Source organism: Ailuropoda melanoleuca, chromosome 16 (genome assembly GCF_002007445.2).
Source record: "Ailuropoda melanoleuca isolate Jingjing chromosome 16, ASM200744v2, whole genome shotgun sequence".
Taxonomy (NCBI): Eukaryota; Metazoa; Chordata; class Mammalia; order Carnivora; family Ursidae; genus Ailuropoda; species Ailuropoda melanoleuca.
Window position 1 is genome coordinate 4,255,304 of NC_048233.1, and position 22,558 is coordinate 4,277,861.

General features: G+C 46.0%; 1 protein-coding gene across 6 annotated transcripts in view; it reads right to left on the reverse strand.

Moving 5' to 3' along the window:
- Nucleotides 1–6,835, reverse strand: part of TSPAN11 (tetraspanin 11) — a 70,280-nt gene extending 63,445 nt beyond the window's left edge. For 2 of the 6 annotated variants that reach the window (XR_004621354.1, XM_034645700.1), the window contains exon 1: nt 6,411–6,755. The gene's annotated coding sequence lies outside the window, so the exon portion shown is untranslated. Of the gene's footprint in view, nt 1–6,410; nt 6,758–6,811 lie in introns of those variants that run through there. The other 4 variants (XM_034645701.1, XM_034645704.1, XM_034645703.1 and 1 more) reach the window with 4 other exon arrangements.
- Nucleotides 6,836–22,558: the final 15,723 nt, after the last annotated feature.

Consider the following 22,558-nt stretch of genomic DNA (forward strand, 5'->3'; position numbering starts at 1 on the left):
TGCATGGTGCACTGGGTGTTATATGCAACTAATGAATCATCGAACTTTACATCGGAAACCAGGGATGTACTATATGGTGACTAACATAATATAATTAAAAAAATATTATTATAAAAAAAATCATCGATGTCATTTTGTGCATCATTTCCAGGGTTGAGAAGAACAAAACATGAGCTAGGACATACGAATTGTATGATTTTGGTGATTCTACATAGGAGTTAAATGCTCATATACTTGGCATTTATTTTATTTTGTTTTATTTTATTTATTTAAGTAATCCCTACACTTAACATGGGGCTCAATCCCAGGACCGTGAAATCAAGAGTCACATGCTCTTCCGACTGAGCCAGCCAAGGTGCCCCTACTTGCATTTAAAATTGGCATTGCACAATATCAAGAGGAATTAGTAAACTTCATGCTAATAATTAAAACTAAGTTAAAATTAAAATTTTAATTTCTCTTTACTTAGAATGACATTGAGTAGCAAATAAAACCCACCATGACAAGTCAAGAAAGAGACCACGGAAGACAGGAAAAAGCTTTACATTTTAGTACTTTCAATGGCACTTTTTCCTGCTTTTTGACTCATGGGTCCACAATTTCATTTTGCACTGGGCTGGACAAATTATGTAGCCAGCCCTTGTTGAGGTCCTTCTCCCCAACGTACAGTCTTAGTGATGACTGATAAGCTCCCTCCTGAAATATCTGTTCTATGGACATTGACTGAACCCCTACTGTTTGCCCGGCTTGGTGCTAGTTGCCAGGGATAAAAAGTCAATAAACATAAATTTCTATCCTCATGCAGTGGTGAGGAATATAATTCTGGAACCATGGTATAGGACATTGTTTTCCAAGGGCCAGAACCCTAGTACTTGTCTGCAGAACAGCGTAATGTCTTTACAATTTTTCAGAGCACTTATGGAAACGTGGGCCTTTGCCTGTCAAAAAAAAAAAAAAAAAAGCTTGAGAGGCTAACTACCACACCTACACGATCAAATAGGATAATGGAAAACTTTTTAAAATTTTGCAATCTGTTCCAAACCTCAGACAAACTGGACAATGCCAGCCCAATCCTGTTCTTTGTTCTTTTCTCTTCTGAGCCTTTCAAAACACTAGAATCTGTTGCTTAAGTGGTCAAAACTGATCTTTTAAAAAATGTAATGATAGGGGCGCCTGGGTGGCTCAGTCGTTAAGCGTCTGCCTTTGGCTCAGGGCGCGATCCCAGCGTTCTGGGATCAAGCCCCGCATCAGGCTCCTCTGCTATGAGCCTGCTTCTTCCTCTCCCACTCCCCCTGCTTGTGTTCCCTCTCTCGCTGGCTGTCTCCCTCTCTGTCAAATAAATAAATAAAATCTTTTTTAAAAAATGTAAATGATAGAAAGCAGAGAAGTAGACACTGGGTAGGAAAATCACTACCACTTTTATGGTGTTTGATTAATTGTTTCCAATGGAGAAACAAATTTTCAGTTATACTGAAGTGTGGCTGACAAAAATCTTTCAAAACACAAGATCCCTGTTCAAAAAAGAAGCGGCAGCAGCAGCATCTGGCAGTCAGGACACAGGTGAGAACCACTGCAGGGTTCTCCCCCGCTGCCTGCCGTCAGAGGGTCAGGGAACTCCACTTTAGTTCAAAACTTACTACTTCAAAACAGATCAGGGACCGTCAGAGCAATTTCCTTTAACATTTCCTGAACCTCCGTAACAGCCTCAATTCTTGAATTCTTGGCATTTTGCAATAAAACCCCTTAAGCCTTTAAGAAGGGCCGATGAGTACACAGGGCAGTGAGGGGGGAGGGGGCTACTTAAATCCAGCCTCATCCTGCCCGCGTTGTGTGGGGAGCAGAATGGCCTGGGGGAAAGGCACCCAGAGGAGAAAAGGGGTGGTTGGATGGCCCCGGGTATACCCCTGACGACCTGCACGCAAGATCAGGGTTGGGACGCGTGGTGCAGCAGTCACCACCTGGTGAGCCCCCTTGTCACCGCAAACCCTTGTCCAGAGTGCTCACCTTGGTCAGCCCACACCTGGGTGCTCTGTGCCCCTCTACAAATTTGGGCTCTCTGGACTTAACTCAGCCATCCTCAGGACCCAGGCCAGCCGGGAGTTAGAGATCCTTCTTTGGTTGGCAGAAGAGGAACGGAAGCTCAGTGAGGTCACATAACAAGGACGGAGGGTCACCCGGAAGGAAGGGGCAGGGCCGGGGTTCCAGGTGGGAGTGCCTGACCCAGAGCTGGGCCCTCTGCCCTCCCTCCACTTCCCGACCGCAGGGTTTTCCTTTTCTTCATTCCCTGAGCTCCAGCTGTGGCTTGGGTGAGGGCCACCCCAGGCAGTGTGCGCTCCGCTGTTTTCTCCTCTCTTCCTGGGAGTGACTTCTATCTCCTCACAACTAGATGCTTGAGGTCGGGGGCCTGGTCTTCAGGTGTTCTCAGGCCTGGACGCTCAGAGGAGGCGCTGGGTGAATATGTGCATACTGCTCGGCTGTCCCCTCAACTCTGCAGCGCACCCCCTTATAAGTACAAATCTTGTGAACCCAGGAGCCCATGGGGGCCAGCCAGAGCATGGACAGCGGAAAGAAGCAAGGTCAATGGTCGGAAGGAATTACGGGGCGGGGGGGATGTGTTTTGTGCTCCCTCTCTCCTTTCCACCTCTTTCCATAGTCTCCCCGCTCAGCTACCCCCGCAAACCAACTAAATGAAACAACTGAACCTCCTTCTCTATTAATGGGTGTGTTATTAATATATAATATTACCATTACATGTTATATACTCTCAGTACATACTATTATGTACTATATATACTATTAGATACTATATATTACTATGACTATTATATTCTATATATAATATATATAAAATATATAATATTGTAATATATATTACTTTTACTATATATACTATATAATATAGTAATAGTAATATAAATAATAAATAACAAATAGTAATAGCAATACATAGTATATAATAATACATAGTACTATAAATAGTATATAACAGTAATAGTATGTAACAGTAATAGTATATATAGTATACAATACTAACAGTATATAATATGTAATTATATAATATATAATATACATTAGTAGCATATAATATTTATCATATATATTATATAGTACATATTATATACTATACATTAATGTATCTTACATAATGACATATATATAATATTATGTATCATATAACTATATTATAGTATACATGTGTTATACTAATTCCCATGGGGGTTTAACAAAGGTGGTGCTCAACATGGATTCCATGCCAAAAACCTGGGCACAGTGTGGATACGGGAGCCACAATGCCACCTGCAAACGTATTTACAGGAAGAGACAACCTCGGGGCTGACCGGGCTGCTGTAAATGTGGGTCAGGGCGCGCCATCACATCGCTGTCTTCTAGGCTGAGGAATGGCTCAGAAAGAGGGCTCCTTCCCACTGCCAACTACTCAAGAATAAAGCCTGCTGAGTGGACATCTCCTGGGCAGTCCTGGGAACACATGCCCGGGAGGATGATGACAGACACGGTCACCCTGAACAGGCAGCTCTCAAATATCAGTGTGGCTTATCCGCTTTGCAGGTAGTCTGTGTTCCCTCCTGCTTGTCTCACACATGGTTCAGAGTTCCCACAGACCGCTGGTTGCTGGACTGTGTGTGAAGCCATTTTCATATAAACCTTGTCCAAAAATTCAGGAAATTAAACCAGTTGCAAAAAACCCTGTGACAACTTCCCTGGCCAAGCGTAAGTGATCTGTGGGATCTGAGTGTCTGAATCACTGCCCTTGTTCCTCCTTGAGGGCCAAACATGCACTGCTTCCAGCTGCAGGGCTATTATTTCAACTTGGACTGGAAAAAGCCCCTAGTCGTCTTCTGATACAACGGTTTTCCAGTTTTATCTTAGTGGGAGGGCCCTTTCTTCAAAGGAAATCCTACCTGGCCGCCAGCCCGTAACTGAGATTAACCCCGGCTGTTGGAGTGAGGGACCCATGGCCCTGCTTATGGGGCTTGCTCCTCCCTCAAAAGCTCCTAGGAGCACAGTTTGAAAAGCCCCATTTCCTGCTTATTGAATTATCTGCTCGCTCACTGACACGACCTTTTTTGAGTACCTACTGTGTTCCAGGTGTTGGGGAGCCAGCGGGTAGGAGGACTGGGGGAGGGCCCTGCTTCCCCGAATCTTCCAGGATGGCTGGAGGTGGCAGGGCTAAATTCAGATGATGGTAAGTGCTGTGAAGGAATCAGATCAGGGCACTGTGCTTGTGGCCCAGGAGGAAGCTACGACAGATAGGGGATCGGGAAAGGCCTCTCTGAGGAAGTGAAACGCGAGCTGAGAGCAGAACAACGGATTGGACAGACGCCCTGACTTTGACCAGTGAGGAAGCAGACCCAAAGAGGTGAAGTGACTTTCCCCAGGACACACAAGTTGAGAGCCGAGCCAGGACCTGACCCTGGGTTTCCAGGCTCCCTGGCCAGGGCTCTTTCCTTTCGCAGTGTTTGCTACACAGCTACTACGTGCAAATAAGGCTTTATGACGGGGCACATCCAAGTGCCCACAAAACGCCAACCCTGCCCTGGTGTTCAGGGCCGCCTGTCCTGACTCTTGGCACACTCTCGGCCCTCCTCAGCCGATCTGAGCCTGGCTCTGTACCCCAGAAGGCAGACAGCCCCATGCAGTTGACATCCCACACCCATGATGCTGCTTGGGAAAGCTTCCTCCTCTCCTTTCTCCCTGGCTTCAAACCGTGGAAAGGGCTCCTTACTGCTTCTGTTGGTGGCATGAAGCTAAAAGCAAGATGGCAGCTCAGCTGGAGGAAGGCTCCCTGGAAAATCAAGCTGCTCTAGGGTTACACAACTTCAAGGCCAGCCAAGCCAGTTTTCCTCCCGGGCTGGAGAAGGCTTTCACACAAAACCTGTGACACCACACACATCTGTATGTGTCTCCCACACCAAGAGTCCAAAGCTGGTGTGACTAGGCTGGTGTAACTAGGCTGGTGTGACTAGGCTGGTGTGACTAAGCATAGGCACGGATTCCTGCTCCTTTGATGCTGAACACCGTGAGAAGCAGTATGCCAATGACTCCCTTTAGTTCGATCAACAAACGGCTGCAGGCCCTCCAAGGGTTCCCAAGCCTCACGCTTGGCCCCACGAGCCCAGCATTTGCTCTTTGCCCTCAGAGCCTAAGGCTGTCCCAACACTTCCCAGGCATTGGCTGGCCAATTTGAGCCTTTGGTGATGTTCCTGAGGAAGGCAGGACAGCAGTCGTAAGTCCCATTTTGCACACAAATCACCTGAGCGCCAGAGAGACCCGCACAGGGAACATCACTAGTAACATAGTAACAACCACTGAATTCTCATTCAGACCCAGGGCTCCAGACTCCAAAGGAAGCTATCATCAAGCTGCTCACAAATTAAACTGAGAGAATCCACCCTGGCTTAATACCACACTCATTCCCTCTCGCACCCTTCTATCTACATCTTATTCCCTGGAGTGTACTCAGGAGTGTTTCCAGGAGTTGCCTCTTCTCTCCCTGCCACCCCTGCCTCATACTGTGTGCCCGCATGCTGGACAGGTCTGTACCAATTTAGACCCAAGATGCGATGCTCTCCTGCCCAACCTGACTGACCCCTCCTCCCTTTATTTTTCAGCCGGTTCACGCTTGCCAATACTGCACATACCACTGGGAAAACAGTACACCCTAGAACCATCCACATCTTCCTTCTTCCCATACCAAACCAGCCAAAGGCACCCGTAGGAGTGGACAAGCAAACACAGGTGACGGGGCCTGCATAGCCATGACCCCACAAATATACAGATGTGTCCCCATGGGACACAGACGGGCAGACTTGGGCATGCAGAAGCCAAGCCAGCTGCCAGCATTTAGCAAACTCTGTTTTGCACGGGGGACTGAGCCAAGCTCTATACAATTCTAGCTAGGATTACTCTGGACCGGTCACCCTGGGCTTATGCCCAAGAGCCAGCTGCCAGAATTCGGGTGGACAAAGAGAATGACATTTTGAGGAGAGACAGACAGGCACTGAGCACGCTGGGCGGCACGAGGCGCTCAGAAGCCCAGAGCCCTCTCCCAAGGCCCTAAGTGCAGAAAGGCGGACTCAACCTTATAGTCAGGGACGCAAACGCTGCGACCCCGGCAGAGCCCAGCGCGCGCCCGCGTCCACCGTGAGCAACCCGAGGCCTCCCGCCCCCACTCCGCATCCAGAGTCGGCTTGCCCCCGCCCGCCCAGGCCCCGCCAGCGTCCAGCTCAGAACCGCGGGCCCAGGCTCGGGGGGAGGCCGGGGGCACCTCCTCCCCGCGGGGCTGGGGTGCCGCCGGCCTCCCCCACACACACGCCCGGTCCCCGATCCCCGCGCGCCCCCGCCCTGGCCCTCCCGAGCCCAGCGCGCAGCTCCGCCGCCCCCGCACTTACCCCGCCGCGGGCCGCGGGGCTCCGCACGCAGCGACGGGAGTCGCAGCCTCGGGAGGCGCGGAGGCGCTCTGGGCACCTCCGCGGCGCTCCGGGAGGGCCCTCCCAGCGGGAGACGGGCAGGGTGCGGGGAGCCCGGCTCCGGCCTAGCACCCCGGGCACTTCCTGCCGGCCCGCCCCGCCTCCCCAGCGCCCACCCTCCCGGCTCGCCCCCCTCCGATTCCCAGGCGCCGTTCCTCCCAGCCGGGCTGGCCTCGCCCAGAAGCCCCGAGCTGGGCCGCGTCTTTGTTTGGAAGTTGGCCTCTCTTCAATTCGGAGCTCACAGAGCCAGTGAAGTCGGAGTTAGGGGCAGCTGTGTGGTTGCCCGGGGATCCCTGCGGGGAGGGGAGGGGCGGTTCACAAACCTCCAGTCTATCCGCAGCTCCCAGGCTCCCCCTTCCCCGCCCCCCCCCCGGGGGGCCTCTCTCAGGTCTTGCTTTCCGTTGGGTTGATGCGTGGCTCCGTCCCGGAAGAAACTGGCCTCTGGGGGCTCCCAGGGACTCCCAGGGACTCTAGGGGCAAGCCCGTGGGATCCCTCTGCCTACCCCCTGTACATAGGAATACTCCCATCACTGCTTCATCCCAGCGTCAGCCCTGTGGACCATGGGCTTGCTTTCTGTTTCCTGGGCCCAGGGAGCCTCAAGACCCCTTCCCAGACTGGGAAGAAGAAGACGAGTAGACGCAGAGCACAGGCTGTGCCCTGGCTGAGAACAGGTGCAAAGCCTCGGAGAACAGGCTCTGCTCTACCTGTGCCCCATATTATTTCTCAAAGCAACAAAGGCCTGTGCTGATCCAACCACGTTCTTCTGCAACTTGACTGCAGCAAGCAAGGTTACCCATTTACCAGGGGGCTAGGTTGGGGAAGCCACTGGAGGCAGGGATTGCTGACAGACGCATGGCACCCGAGCAAGAGCAAAGATCAGCAGAGCGGACAAGGCGGAGGGTGCAGGAAGTGATCGCAACGGTCCCTGTGAGGGGCAGGCCTGAAATGGGGGTGAATGGGGAAGATGCAGTGGATGGAGGCTCCACAGAGCTTGCCGAGTGTGTTGTAGATGGAGGGGTAGCGACAGGGTCTGAAGAAGGACTGTGCTGCTGCCCTGAGTGTGGAAGTCTGGAGGAAGACCTGGAGTGCTGTGAAGTGGAGGGAAGACAAGATGGAGGGAGTTTGGACAATGTAGAGAGGGCTGGGCTGAGGACAGAGCCCAGGTCGAAGCTCCAAAAGGAGTCAGTGAAAGAACCTGACACCATCCAGGAGGGTCAGCACTTGTGCAGGACTCCCAAATCCGGGAGAAGCCTGGGCTACAGGGACACCAAAGAGGAGGACGCCGAAGAAGACAGGTTAGACTTGGAAATGTAGAGATCTTTGGGAGACTTTTGAGAGAATCATTTCAGGAGTGGGGAGTATAAGCCACATTGCCCCTCCTTGGGAGCATATGGTCCGGTCATTTGGTGTAGGGATACAAAGGCAAGTCCCCTTGCTTTCATACCAGAAGACCCCGAAGGGCTTTCCAGCTCCAGGGCTTCACCAGGGATCAGCTGAGGCGTTTGTGGAAACTACACCTCAGTTCAAGTTCACTCTGTGCAGTCCCACTTCCTCACTTTCTTACAGGTGGTGTTCCCAAGACTAGTTCCCAACAGACCTCCTACCCGCAGAACTCCATCTCCATGAGGAGTCCGTTTTCCAGAAATCTGACCTGAGCTGTAGGGTCAAGAGAAGGGGAGAGTGAAGTAAAGGGGGTGAAGACAGAGGGTATGAACATCCGGCACCAGTGTTAGGGAGGAGAAGCAGAGCAATATGGCAGGAGAGAGGCCTGAGTGAGCACAGACTGTGCTCTCCCTCCGACCGTCTTCCAAAACCTCTACTGAAGCAGACCCCTCGTGAAGACCTTGACCTCTAATGGAGTAGTTTCAAGAGACGGAGGTCGTCAGAAAGTCAGAGAAGGTGGTGTTAAAGGAAAAGACAGAAATGGGGAGGGAGAGAAGAGCTCTTCACAGTATAAATGGGTTTTCCAAAGCCAAGCAGAGGGGAGAAGGGGGAGCAGGCCCGAGGAGAGAGAATGCTGTCGGTGAGTAAGGATGAGGGGAAGTGCGTGTTCACAATGTGAGTAACATTAAACCAGTAATTCAGAAAGAGAGGGCTGTAAAGTGTTCTGGAGGGACCTTGTAGCAATATGAGAGGGCAAGTGATGAGTGAGCCCCTGGACCAGGATATCCCCTCTCCAGCACTATCCCCAGCAACATTAAACATCTAGAGCAGAGAACCAATAGAAATACGATATGTAATGTATAATTTCCCAGTAGCCACATTAAAAAATGTAAAAAGAAGAATCAGGTGAAATTAATTTTAATGATACAATTTTATTGTACATAATATATCTAAAGTATTGTATGTTCGTTTCAACATGCATCAATATCAAAATTATTAATGAGCTATTGTATGTTTTCTTCCCGCTAAGTCTTCCAACTCTGGTGTGTATTTTACACTCAAAGCACATCCGAGTTTAGACACTGTGTTTTCATTGGAAATACTTGATGTGTATTTAGATTTCATAATGGTTATGGTAGAAGAAATAGAGTTACAAACCTCAGTTGCTTCGTAAATACTTATGTTTTCCAATAACCAAACCAAATGGTCAGCTTTTAAATTTAATTAGAATTAATTGAAATAAAAAAAGGCAGTCTTTCTGTTGCACTTAGCACATCCCAAGCGCTTAATAGCTGCATGTGGCCAGTGGCTACCACATCAGACCACACAGGTCTAGAATATGAACTGAACTTGCGAATTTTGTTTTGCTCTGTCCTCACCTTCTATGAAGGGATGGACCCTGACCCCACCACTGCTTCACTAACAAGATCCTACTCTGTTCCATTTTATTTTAGAGAGCACACTTGAAGACGATGGGGGAGCAGGTGGAGAATCTAAGATCTGTGGGAAGGGAAAGGGGGTCTGGGTTGGGTCAGATGAGGAGTGAAGAGAATGGGACATGAGTTGGAAGCCTTCCATTCAGTTACTCTGTGTTCCTACGAAGAATGTTCCCATTTCTTTGCCCAGAGATTGAGCTGAGAATGCAGGACACAGCTCTTGCTGTCATGGTCTCTCCAATTAGTGGTTTCCCCTGAGCTCCAAGCACTGGCCTCGTCACAGATGCTTGGGCATGGCTGCTAGGTATGGGACTCATTTTTTGCATCTGCAAAATGGGAGAGCAGTCTCTTTCTCTCTCTTTGAAGATTTTATTTATCTATTTGTCAGAGAAAGAGAGAGAATACAAGCAGGGGGAGTGGCGGGCAGAGGGAGAAACAGGGGAGAGCCCCTGATTGATGCGGGGCTCCATCCCAGGACCCTGGGATCATGGCCTGAGCTGAAGGCAGATGCTTAACCCACTAAACCACCCAGGCATCCCAAGCAGTCTCTTATTTAGGGAGGAAAAAAAAGGGAGGGCTTGTGGAATCCCAAGCATGAAGCCACAGTGCAAGAGGAGTTTTACTCCGAGATTGGGAGACCTGTGCTCCTCATCCAGGCCTGGCACATCCTGTGCCCCCACTGGGGGCAACTTCTGTTTTCAGTGTACACTCTGGCATCATGTGCCTGTCTTACATCCGATACAGTGATCCAACATGGAGAGCTGGAGTGGAGAGGTTGTAGGGACTTTCTGAGAGATGTAATAATAATATGAATAACACTTAGACTCCTTTGCTCTAAAATGGCCTGTACCTATTACGTGAAGTTACAGGGTAGATCTTGTGGGATCCTCTCCATGCCGGCACAGGGCCTGATAGCCTTGCTCCCTGCCGACAGTATCTATATCCATTCCTAGAAATCGGATTTCTGTATCTATTCCTAGAAATCAAAAAGAGTCACAGAAAATACCTTTGTGTGCATGTGGATGGTTACACATACGTACACACACACACACACACACACACACCCGAGCTGAAGAGTGTGATCTGGTGTTGTTGGCATCCTCAGGATTCATGGCACATTAGCTTAGCTTAACATTCAGGTTGTACCATCACAGGTCAGGAAACACAAAACTTGGATGTCTCCATCCCCCAAGCAAGCACAAGCAGGTCTTTCAAAACAATTTCCAGTCACTCCCTGGGAAGGTTGTAAGGAAATGAAGGAGCCCTTCACGATCTCTCCTCCTGCCTCCCTGGCATTCCTGCTGGGTTAAGCTCCCATGTGTCTGTGGTCCTGATAAGAACTCTTTGTACAGACTCCAAGCCATTCCCAAGAAAAATAGCTATGTTCTTGGAGGTAGAAAAACTCAGATAGAAGTCACGCCTCTCTGTGTACACATCACACAGCGTGTCTGACTCCGACTGTTTCCCCTTTAGATCTTTAAAATGGGGAGAAACTTCCTCAGAGTCTTTCTACCCTCTTAGAGAGTGGAAACTGGTCTTGGTTTCATCATCCATGTGAAAAATAGAGCTACCTAGCATCTGATCAGCACCTTTCCTCTTCCAGAGGGACTGGCAAATGATCAGATGACACATATTGATCAGTTTCGATTAGCTTGAATTCAACCTGCATTTGAATATGAACGTGATGACTTAGCCTACTCATTTTTGCAATGATAGCTAGTATTTCACAGGAGGTGGTAAAGAAACAATTGTGGAATCAAACTGTGCAATCTCAGGTATAATTCCCACGAGAGAGATGTTATACTCAAGGTAGGAGCTTTTAAACTGTTGTGAGGTAGGCTTCTAATGACATCAAGAATACTCGTTGCACTAATTAGTGCTTGAAATAATTATTGGTTTTTATTAACAGTGTCAAAATAATTGCTCAGATGTCCAGTTGCTTGAAATGCTCTCTTGGCATTCTACATGAAGGACTTCACAGCCTCGTTCTCTCGCAGGAGAACATTATTTAAGGCAAAACATAGAAAAGCACATCTAGGGTACAGAAAACATAAGTACAGACAGCTGAGCCAATATATAAATAACATGCAAAATGACACTTAAATATTTACAGCTTGAATTTTTTACTATGAGTAGCACATACAGCTAGTCCTCTTCCATCCCCCCCAAGTTTTCCAGAGACTGCTTCTGTCACTGGGGCAGAGGCTTTTCCAGGCGTCCAAGGTCACCTGCTGGGGAGGAAGAGAAGACTTTGGATAAGCATGGTGAATTTTCCCAGAGCAGCTATGTTAAAATTTATTTGGGGGGAATACGTGTTCAATATATTTTCAAAAGTATAACATCTGTATATGCTGATTGTAGAAAAATTTGATCAATATTAAATATTAAAGAAGAAAGTAAAATTATCTGAAATTGTAGCCATCAGAGATAATCACTGTATTATTTTGGTAAATTGTGTGTGTGTGTTTGTATGCAGATTTATTTCATTTTAGAAAATATTCTAGTCATCTTTCTATGTCAATGGATTTAAGAATATAGTACATCATTTTTGCTATAATGTATAGATGTACCACAATCTATTTAACCAGTCCTCTCCCCTATTGATGGATATTTAGGATGTTTCTGGTAAGATAAGTATTTCCAATATGGTTATGCAAACGTTTTTTCACATATATCTTTGCCTACCTATTCAACTGTTTCTTCATGATAAATTTCAAGAAATAAAATAGGAGGAAATACATTTTTTTTTTTGCAGAATACACACACACACACGTATACAAGTCTATACGCAAATACGTATATATAATGTAATGCATGGAAAAAGTTGGTAGAATATGTTTCTTCTAAAAATTTTTTTTGGTAGAATATGTTTCAAATGCAAATACAGTCATTACCTGTTGAGAGAGGACTGGGATTGGGGATGTAGTTAAAGAGGAATTTGATCAAGCATGTAATGTTAGTTTTTCACAAGGAGAAAATACCTATGTCACTTAAACTTAGTTAAAATTAAAGGTAACAATAACAGAAAAACGACAAGATAAAGTAATTATCAGTGATTATGCATCGTTGGAAATAAAGCCGTCTGCTTTCTTCTACTGAAAAACCAAATTAAAGGTAAATGCTGGAAGACTAGAAATAGGATATATAGATGGCAAACTACTAAAAGAAAAAAAGGAAACACAACACCTAACATTTTGATTAACCCAACAAAAGTAAGTAATGAAAGAAAAAATAGAAACAAAGAGGAAGTATAGTAAGTACAAAGTACGAGTATATGGACAAAATAAGTCCGAATATGCTACTGCTCACAATGTCATGTGATTTGGCTGAAGTCTTCATTAAAAGGTAGCCACTCTCACGTTGGGTAAGAACACAAAATTCAGTTAAATGTTGTTTCAAAGGGACACATGAAAAATATAAGACACAGAAAATTGCAAAATAAAGGAACGCAAAACATGTGTTAACCAAGGAAATGCTAACATCAAGAAACAGGTGTGCCAATATTAACATAAATGAAATGGAATTCGAAGTGTAAAGAATTAATGGTCCAAGAAGAGGCTTTTTGTTTTGTTCTTGTCCACTCGTGAATCTTTGTGCAGTTTCAAAATGTATAAACAGAATGATAGCTCAAGTAGACAAAAAATAACCGACGATTTAGAACTGTACTGTCCAATTCAGCAGGCACTAGCCACATACTGGAGCCAGGAGCCATGAGGCTACTGAACACCTTACATGTGGTTAGTTCACTTTGAGATGTGCTATCAGCGGAAAACACTTATCGGATTTCAAACAGTTACTGTGAAAAATAATGTACAATGGTTCATTAATATTTTTAAATATTAAGTGTTGACAGTATCATATTTTAGATATATTGAGTTTCACAAACTCTATTGAACTTCATCTCAGCAGTTTCTCTTTGCTTATTTTGATGTGGTTACCAGAAAATTTAACATACATGGCGCACATTGAACATCAGTGAAGAAGATTTAAGTGATACAATGAGTACGAATGGACCAATAGGTATATAAAGGGAGCTTTCTGGCTTATCAGAGATTCTACCATCTTTTCAAACATTCGTGCAATATTTATAAATTGATCAATTACCTAGCCACATGAAGATCTCACAAATGTCTGAAAACTAGCTCTTACACAGTTCAATATTTGGCCACAGTGTTTTTCGCAACCACATTGGAAATGCCTGGTGCCTATTCCAAATACTGTTGCCCTCCCCGGTTATGGTGGAGAGTTGTCTGTGCAGGGTGAGGTCTGTGGGTGCAAGGCCCTGAAGGTGGGGATCTCCATCCCTCTTAGGAGCCTGTTAACTGAGGTTCTACTCTGCCTATTGGTCCCAACTCACAAGATTTGTTGAGTCAGAACTCCCCCTTACAGAGCACTGATGACAGCTTCACCCTGGAGGAAATGCCCAGTCTGCAAACTGCTCCCTGTTTATGGGTTGCTGGGAGGGAAGGCCAGCCTGACTGGCCCCTTGTTCTGAATTACTCAGCTGGTAACACCGAGGAGGGGCTCAGACACTCTCCTCCACATGGGTTTGATCACTCTGAGCTTGAACAGCTATTCTTACCTTGAGTATTTATTCTTATTATTTCTTCATCAATCCAATTCTTTTTTTTTAAATGGCCTTCAATATTTATGGTCTGCAGGTAATCACCCTTCCTTATTTCCAACAACATTACAGATCTATTCCTATTTCAAAATGTCATTTCTATAATTGCATGGGATTGGAGTAGGTGGAGATATAGATGTAATTACATGGACTGGTCTGTCTGATGTCTTGATTTCATCGCAAGATTCAGTTTTTGTGTATTTTTCTTATAACCAGCCACCTTACTGATAGCATCTTTCGTATTAAAATAAACATTAAGAAGAATCTGGGATGTGGAGATAAGGGAACTCTTGTGCACTGTTGATGGGAATGTAAATTGGTATAGTCGCTATTGAAAACAGTTTGGAGGTTTCTCAAAAAATTAAAAATAAAATTACTGACAATTTCACCTCTGGGCATTTATCCAAAGAAGATGAAAAAACTAACTCAAAAAGATACATGCACTCCCATGTTCATTGCAACATTATTTACAGTGGTCAAGATATGGAAACAACCTGCGCCCATCAATGGATGGATGGATCAAGGGAACAAATATATATAATGGAATATTATTTAACCATAAAAAAGCATGAAATTTTGCCATTTGTAACATTATGGATGGTCCTTGAGGGTATTATGTCAAGTGCAATAAGTCAGAAAAGATAAATACCATATGATGTCACTTTATGTTAGAATCTAAAATAACCCAAACAAATAAATCCAAGCTCATAGATACAAAGTTTAGATTGGTGGGTGCCAGAGGTGGGGTTGGGGAGGTGGGAGAAATGGGTGAAGGGAGTCAAAATGTATAAACTTCCAGTTATAAATAAATAAGCCATGTGGTTGTAATATACAACATGGTGACTATAATTAATAATACAGTTTTGCATATTTGAATGTTGCTGAATGTAGATCTTAAAAATTCTTGTCGTCGGAAAAAAAATTTTTGTAACTATGTTAGGTGACAGATTTTAACTAGACTTATTGTGATGATCATTTAACAATATATACAAAGAATGAATTATTATGTTATATACCTGAAACTAATGTAATGTTATAATGTCAATTGTACCTCAATTAAAAAAAAGAATGCAAAATATGCATGCATTTTTCAGTGACATGGGACTCTCAAACAAGTTGTAGAAAGGAGGGTTGCTATACTCCACGTTTTTCTTGTTATTAGGGATACTTAGAGGGCAAAATGTTGAAAATTCAGCCAAAAAATAATAAAGATTTTTGATGCCTTGAATTGGCCTCTCAGTCTCTCCCATGCCCCATTCTTCTCTCTTACCCAAAGAAATAAATTCAATCCCAATAAAGAGAAAATGTTCTAATAAGGCTTTTGGTCTCCCTCAGTCATAGGGCTGGTCATATGGGCGAGCCACCTGCACAAGGCCCATGTTTCAAATGAAATTCCTAATACTTTTCCAACAAGAGGACCCACATTTTCATGGGTCACACAAACTAGGTAACTGTTCCTGAATATAGCCTTGTACTCAGCAGAACTGGGTCCTTGATATTTCTGCCAACTACTTAGCTACTGTTAGGCAATTGCTACCCAAGTTAAAAAATTAAGGCTTGCCGCATTTTGTTGACCACAGAGAAATATCCATCATGTGTATCTTCAGAATCATCATACTGTTTCTGCAGGGGTGGGGTGGGAGTTTGAATTTGAAGGAAGAATATGACCAGAGTCACACCTTTCATGTTCTTTTGTGAGCTGGCTTCACCTTCCCCTCTTGACACTCTTACACTCCTTCTGCCCTCTCTAGGCATACCATCATGTACAGCTCAGCACATAAGACTTGTTCTTTCTTCCACACATTTGTCCAAATGGTTCCCATGTCTTGAAAGCCTTTTCTTGCCCTGTATACTTGATGAATTCTTACTCAACCTTCAAAACTTGCTTTAATTATTGCCCCCTCTAGGAAGCCCCCTTTGCCCTCTCCAGGTGGAATGAAGTACCTTGCTGCTATTGATCTCGTGTCTCCAGTAAGAACGTAGGCATAGAGCTGGAATTATTTTCTTATACATTTCTTTTCCACTAGATTGGTGGTTTCCAACATTTTTTTGGTTTTACTTTACTAATTTTATTGTGTGTGGCACACTTGAAGGCATTAAAATACTAAAAAACACCTTAAACAAGTCAAGAATTACAGTACAATTATTGCTGCAGTGTAACTGCGTTCTGCAGTGACTTCGAAACCATCCACCGTTACCACACTATCATTTGCCCACCCTCTAATACTTTTGCTGCTATGAATAACTGCTCTTGTGTATCTCATATGTTACATTTTCTTTTGTTCCAATAGCCGCCATGTTGGCTAGATTTTTCATCTCTCACCTCCTCTCATAGCCAGCTTACTCTACTCTCTACGATCATGTGACTTTGGGGGGCCGTGTTCCATTCAACAGACATTGCTAACGTGCATTTTGCATCAGAGCAAAAGTATATATTAGACATTGATTGGAATTTGGCATCTCAGTATGACATATACAGATTGTTCACTGTACCAGGGTGCTCAGCTGAAAAGGCAAAGGGAGAACAATGGCCAGCTACAATCTGCTTACCAGACTGTGTTCCCACCAGACTTTGCCTGCCCAGAAGGTGTCGTGCATAAGGTACCATTTGGACTAATGGTTCAGGACACCCATGGTGCTCCAGCAGGTCAGTTGGGAACTGCTGGAAGGCAAGGACTGGATTCTATTCATCTTTTCTTCCCCAGCACCTAGCACAGTGATGGACAATGACAGACTATAGGAAATGTGAAATCAATTCTAAGGCAATCAAGAGACTCTGACGATAGCATGCAATATGATTTGGGCTTAGTCTAAAACACTGTTACATAAATTTCCCAAATCTGGTCAGCTGGGGCAGTGGCTCTTAAATATATTGGATATGCTGGGGTGATGTGGGCTGTCCCGGCCCCAGCCCCCAAATGTCATGAATAGCCCTGGATCCTTCACCTCTGTGCTGAGGTCCATCAAAGTCCCTGGGAGTGTGGCAAGCTTTTAGTCGTCATTCATCAGGTGTACTGCTCCTGAAAGTGGTGGTCAAGGACAGCACCAATGTACGCCCTTTTTATCAAACAGGGATCCCTGCAGTCTGTGTCCTGCCCCATCTCCTACACGGCACACGTGTGATGAGCACAGCTATAGAAATTAGCCCTGGCCAAGCACTTTGAAAGCTTAGGGCTGGAAGATGGCTTAAAGGTTGTCTAGTGTGATCTCATTTCCCATCAGGAGTGGGACATGATATCCCCAGTAGGTGTTGGGGGAACTGCAACTAGGGCCCAGACTCGGACTACCTCCCTACTGAGAGGCATGTGTGTGCCCCCTATTCCTTCCTTTTATTCAGGTCCATAGCAGCTCCCGTCCCCCACCTCTCTTTCCATGAGAGGCTCTCCTTGGCCATTCCCCAATCCTACTCTCAGAGATGGCAGAACTAAGCCCAGGAGAGGGGGGAATAGGAAAAGGCAAAAAAGGTTTATCTTCTCCTCTTCTTGCCTAGAGCTAGCCTGGGCTTCTGTCAGCAGAAGTCACATTGCCACTGCAGGATTTTGTGCTAAGGAAAAGTGCTTTGGGCCAGACTCACAAGATAGAGTGAGGAGACTAGAAGTGTCATAGTGTGAGCAACTCGTATCTGACTTTATGTCAAGTGCTGCATCCAGAAACAAAATCCACACACTTTCTGCAATCACATTATTCCTACCACATTCTCATCTGGCCTCAAGGGTTTGATTCTGAAACCTGGAGGGGAGAAATGTCAGGGGCTAGCAGGCAGGTTTTGTAAAGCAATCTTTTGGGAGCCCTGCATGGGGTCTGGTCCTGCCCTGGGCTCAGTCTATAGAGGATCCGGAGGGACTAGGGTTTTCCTTTGTGCTCCCAGCCTCTCTGCTCTCAGTTTGGCCTGGGGGTCTGCAAGTCTGCTCAGGGACCCTCCAAGGACATCTGGGAGCTCATCTGGGGACTCCAGGGACAGTGGGCTCCTTCCACTTGACATATGGGGGACACTGAGATTTCTGGAGAGAGGAAGTAATTCCCAAAGATCATAAAAGGAGTGAGCTGTGTGAGAACCAAACCAAGAAGTTCCATGCTCCTTCCCGTCTTCCCTGGCTCCTGACTCCCCCCTGATTCCACATGATGGCTCTGAGGGTTGTCTGCTTGCACCTGGGGTCACAGAGCTTGGAGGGCATGGGGTTGGGAGGGAAGGATAAGGGGGCAAGGGAGTGAGTCCCTGGGCAAGTATTTGTTTGAAGAGAGGTAAGAAGAGATAAGGGTGAGGGGGGAGCAAAGGAAGTGTATCAACCACCAAGGTGGCCCTTGGCCACCTTAAATCTTCAACAAAGAGGCTTTCTCTGACCCTCACGATCTAAATGAGAACCTGTCCATGATTCTCTCTGCTCTTTTCTATTACAGACCTTATTACAAATTGTAGCTGCCTATTTCTGCGTGTTTTTCTTGTTTGATGTCTATCCAGCCACTAGACTCTAAGGTCCACAAAGGCAAGGAATATATAGGCTGTTTGTTTGCTCCAGGACCCAGCAGGCCTGGTGAATAGTGGGCATGCAACAAATATTTGATGAGAGAATGAATATTTTTTTAAACGTTTATGATTCAATTTGGACATTGAGTAGCTCTAACTTGCCTCTGAGTACTCATCATTAAGGGCATGTTTAACCCAAATATAAATTATAGAAATGATTTTTTGGATCATCCGTGATTTCTTTTCTAAGTGCTGGGGCCAATAACCAAGGGATTAATATATTTTCCAATGGATATGAGTTAATTAAAGGTACAAGGTTATTTTAGATTTTATTATACTTACTTCACTGCATAATTAATGATCCAGTCCTAGACATAGATGATTTGTGGTTTGTCTGTCTTTGGTGCAGAGAATAGTGTGAAGGGATTTCTATTTTGCTCCTTTGACAGGGGTACGTGAGGGTTGTGTCTTTGAGAATCATAAGGGACTAAACAGCCAGGCCCACAATGCAGAATTTCAGAGGATGCTGTTCATATTGGAATTTAGGTGAAAGGCACACGGGGCTTTGGGGCAGCAGCCTTGGGAGAACCCCAGCTTTATGGTTTAATGCGTGTGTGCCCTAGAGGACTGCTGGCATTGCTTGACCACTCATCCCTATCTTCTTATTCTTGCCCCTTTTTTTGTTCGTTCCATGGCGTCCAGAATGATCTATTCAAAGCTTAAGTGAGACCATGGCACTAGTATGCTTAAAACCATCCAGTGACCTCTTATTGTACTGAGAACAAAAACAAATTCTCTGTCTGGCCAAAGGGGCCCTATAGGATCCACCCTTGGGCTGCATCTCCTGCCCTGTCACTGTTCTCTCTCCCTAGCTCCCTGACCTCAGGCCCCAGTGGCCTCCTTTCTCTTTCTCACTTAGCCAAGCTCATCCCCTGTACTTAGTGGCTTTGCACCTGCTGTGTCCTCCGTGTGGACAGCTTCACCCCCCCACCCTGCCCCCAGATCTTCACCTGCTACTTTCCACCTGTCATTCAGGTCTCAGCTTAGATGTCAGCCCCTGGTGAGCTCTTCCCTGACCCCAGTTCTGAAGCACATCCGGTCACTCTCTGTATCTTGTCTCTGTGTTGTTTTCTGTGGAACCCATCAATATCTGATATCTGCTGTCTTTCTGTTTCTTTCCATTTATTTACTTCAGCTCTGTCTGCCCCACTAGGGTACAAGCTCCGTGAGCACTGGGTCATTATCTTTGTTGTTCTTTGCTCGATCTCTAGTGCTTGGTCTGTGATGAGTGCTCTAGAAATATTAGTGAATGCATTAAAGTCTGTAAGCAGGGGTGGCTTTGGGGTGGCTTTCCAGCCTGGTCTGCTGATTGACTGGGAGAGGCCACCCGAGAGCCTGGAAACCATCACGAGCCTGCTTCACTAGAAAAAGCAAATGGCCTACAAGTTTAGAGGCCTGAGTTCTCATCTTTCTTCTTACTGTTGCCATTTGCCTGTCTCTCAGAGTTTCAGCTTCCTCTTCTGTCCCGTGAGGGGTTTGGACTGGGTGACCTCTGAGGTCACATTCTGGTAGTTTCTGCCACTCCAGCACACTGCCCTGCAAGCACACAGTCAGAGGCCAGCCTCCCCGAGGAGCAGAGGTCTTGGGGTAGCCGCTGCCACAACACCCCCACTTTCCATTGTAACTATGACAACCTTTCCACCAGCTCCTGATGTTGGAGGAAATGCCTGACTGTTTGGGGCTCAGTTGGAGAATAAAACAGAAAGCATACTTCTGGAGGCAATGGGTTGCACTGGGAAGGGTCCAGCCCCAGACAGAGCTGGATTTGCATCTCTGCTCCTTGCCTACCAGCTGGATGACCCTGAACATTTGCCCGGAGCTGTAGTTTTGGCAAAGAGAAGTGCTTCTACCCTGATTGCGATGTGCAGTGAGGATTACACGAGTTAACAGATGTGAAGCTGAAGAGAGGTCAGCTCCCTTCCCATTATCTTCGAAAGCTTGAGCGTGTTCACAGGAATGGCCTAGTGGCCAGGTTAGGGATGCCAGCCTGCATCTTGTTCTACAGAGGCTGGGGGCGGGGCGGGGGGGTTGCTGTAGGCGAAAGCATGAGATGGCTTAGCTGGGTAAAGGAAAACCAAAACCAACCAACCAACCAACCAACCAACCAAACAAACAAACCCCAAACCACCCTCATTTGTGAGAAAAGCAAAACAGCCTGTTTATTTTGCACTAGAAACTTCTGGTGCATAAGCCTACAGAGTCGGCTCTGCAGAGCTGGAAAGGAGAGAAGTGTTTATCGCTCTTTCCTGGGCAAACCACATTTGCATTCCTAGAGAGTGTTGATGACAGTGCTCCAAGAAATGAAGTTGCTTGGTGGGCTGGCTTACCTCAGCCCAGACATGAACCACTTGCGTTTTCGTTTGCGTGTGGAGGTCAAGAGCTGCTCTTCCGGAGCTCCTATCCCTGCCGGTGACTGGGCTCCTTACTCTACGTCCTGAGCAGACACGATAGGTTGGCTCACTCAGGGCCCAACCACCTGCTTTCTCCCCTACTTTCCTCTTTTATAGAGGTTGGAAACCTAAAACTCGACTTCCCAGCACCCCACGGAAGGCCATATGACATATTGCTGGCCAATAATTTGTAAGTGCAAATTTGTTGGCGATGATACCCCTTCCTAACTAAAAAAGACGAAGTTTCACGAAGAGAAAACCCTTTATCTCTTTCTCACTTCTCTTTTCCTCTCGCTTGTACTGTGGATGCGATGCTCAAAGGTGCAGCAGCCCTCTTGCAACCACGAGGCTGAGTGTGAGGATGAACACCGGGCTGAGTCTAGCACTTTGTAATAATGTATTGTCTATCATTGGAAACACAATCAATATTGGAGGACACACCCTTATTTAAGTCCCATGACTTAAATGCTGTTAATTAAACTACAACTTATTTGTAAAGCACATCCAGATTCCCAAGATGTTACCGTGTAAAAGGAAATAAAAAGCAGGTCTTAAAATTAATGAGATTTGAACACGGTCTGAGCCTGGCATGTTTGCCTCCAGACTTACGTGAGAACAGCATTCTTTTATTTTTTTTAAAGATTTTATTTATTTATTTGAGAGAGAGAGTGAGGGCTCGATCCCAGGACCCTGGGATCATGACCTGAACAGAAGGCAGATGCTTAACCGACTGAGCCTCCCAGGCTCATTCTTCTAGGCATGGCTGTCAGGGTTTCTGTTCCTTTGGCAAAACATATTCCTGTTGACTCCTGACAATCACCTCCCAAGATGGGTATTAATGCCCCTACTTTACTAACAAGGAGCAGCGCAGGGAAGGACACAGACTGTAGATCTTGTAACCGCATACGTTGGAAGTGAGAGCTGAGCCCACTCAGGGACCTCCTAGTGTCCTGAACTTGGTCCTGTACCTGACCTGCCCTGTTGCTTTTCCTACTGTAGATGTGGCCTTCATGGTGTAGCTAAAAAGGATGATGGACAGCTCTGCAGTCACACCCTTGTCCCCTTGCCCTGCTCTGGAGGCCACTGCTCTGTCACTCACCGGGACACGAAAATCATCCCCGTGAGCTGGGAGCTCAGCAGCCTTCTGCCACAGGTTTCTCAGTCACTGGGACAATTTGTTTTTGATATGGGAAACCAAGGCTGAAGAAAAATTATTGAATTTCCTTACTACCTACAGCCCACTGACAAGTCCTTGAAACAGGCAGAGTGACATTCCTGTAGGAACTCAACTCAATGTTGACACTTTCCTAAGGGCAAAAGACAGTCCTAGCCCCACCCCCACCCTCCCCAGGATCCTGTAAGTCTACTGTAACAAATAAAAATTCCTTTAGAAATTTCCTTTATCTCTAAACCCCCAAAATATGTCTTGGTCATCATCCCCCAAGCCTATGGCCCAGTGATATACACCTGAAGGGTCTCATGAATAAGGTTTTATTAGCTTTTCCCAACAATAGCTAGTCCCCTCAAGGTCCTGGAAACCTTGCTTCCAAAATTCCGTAGAGAGTTACACTATCCCTAAGTTCCTCCCAACTTGAAAGTCTATAATGGGCCACTCCTCATGACTCTGGTGCAACTCTTTCTGCCTATGGGTCCTGTCCCCAGGCTTTAAAAAGACCACCTTTTTTGCACCAAAGATGTCTCAAGAATTCTT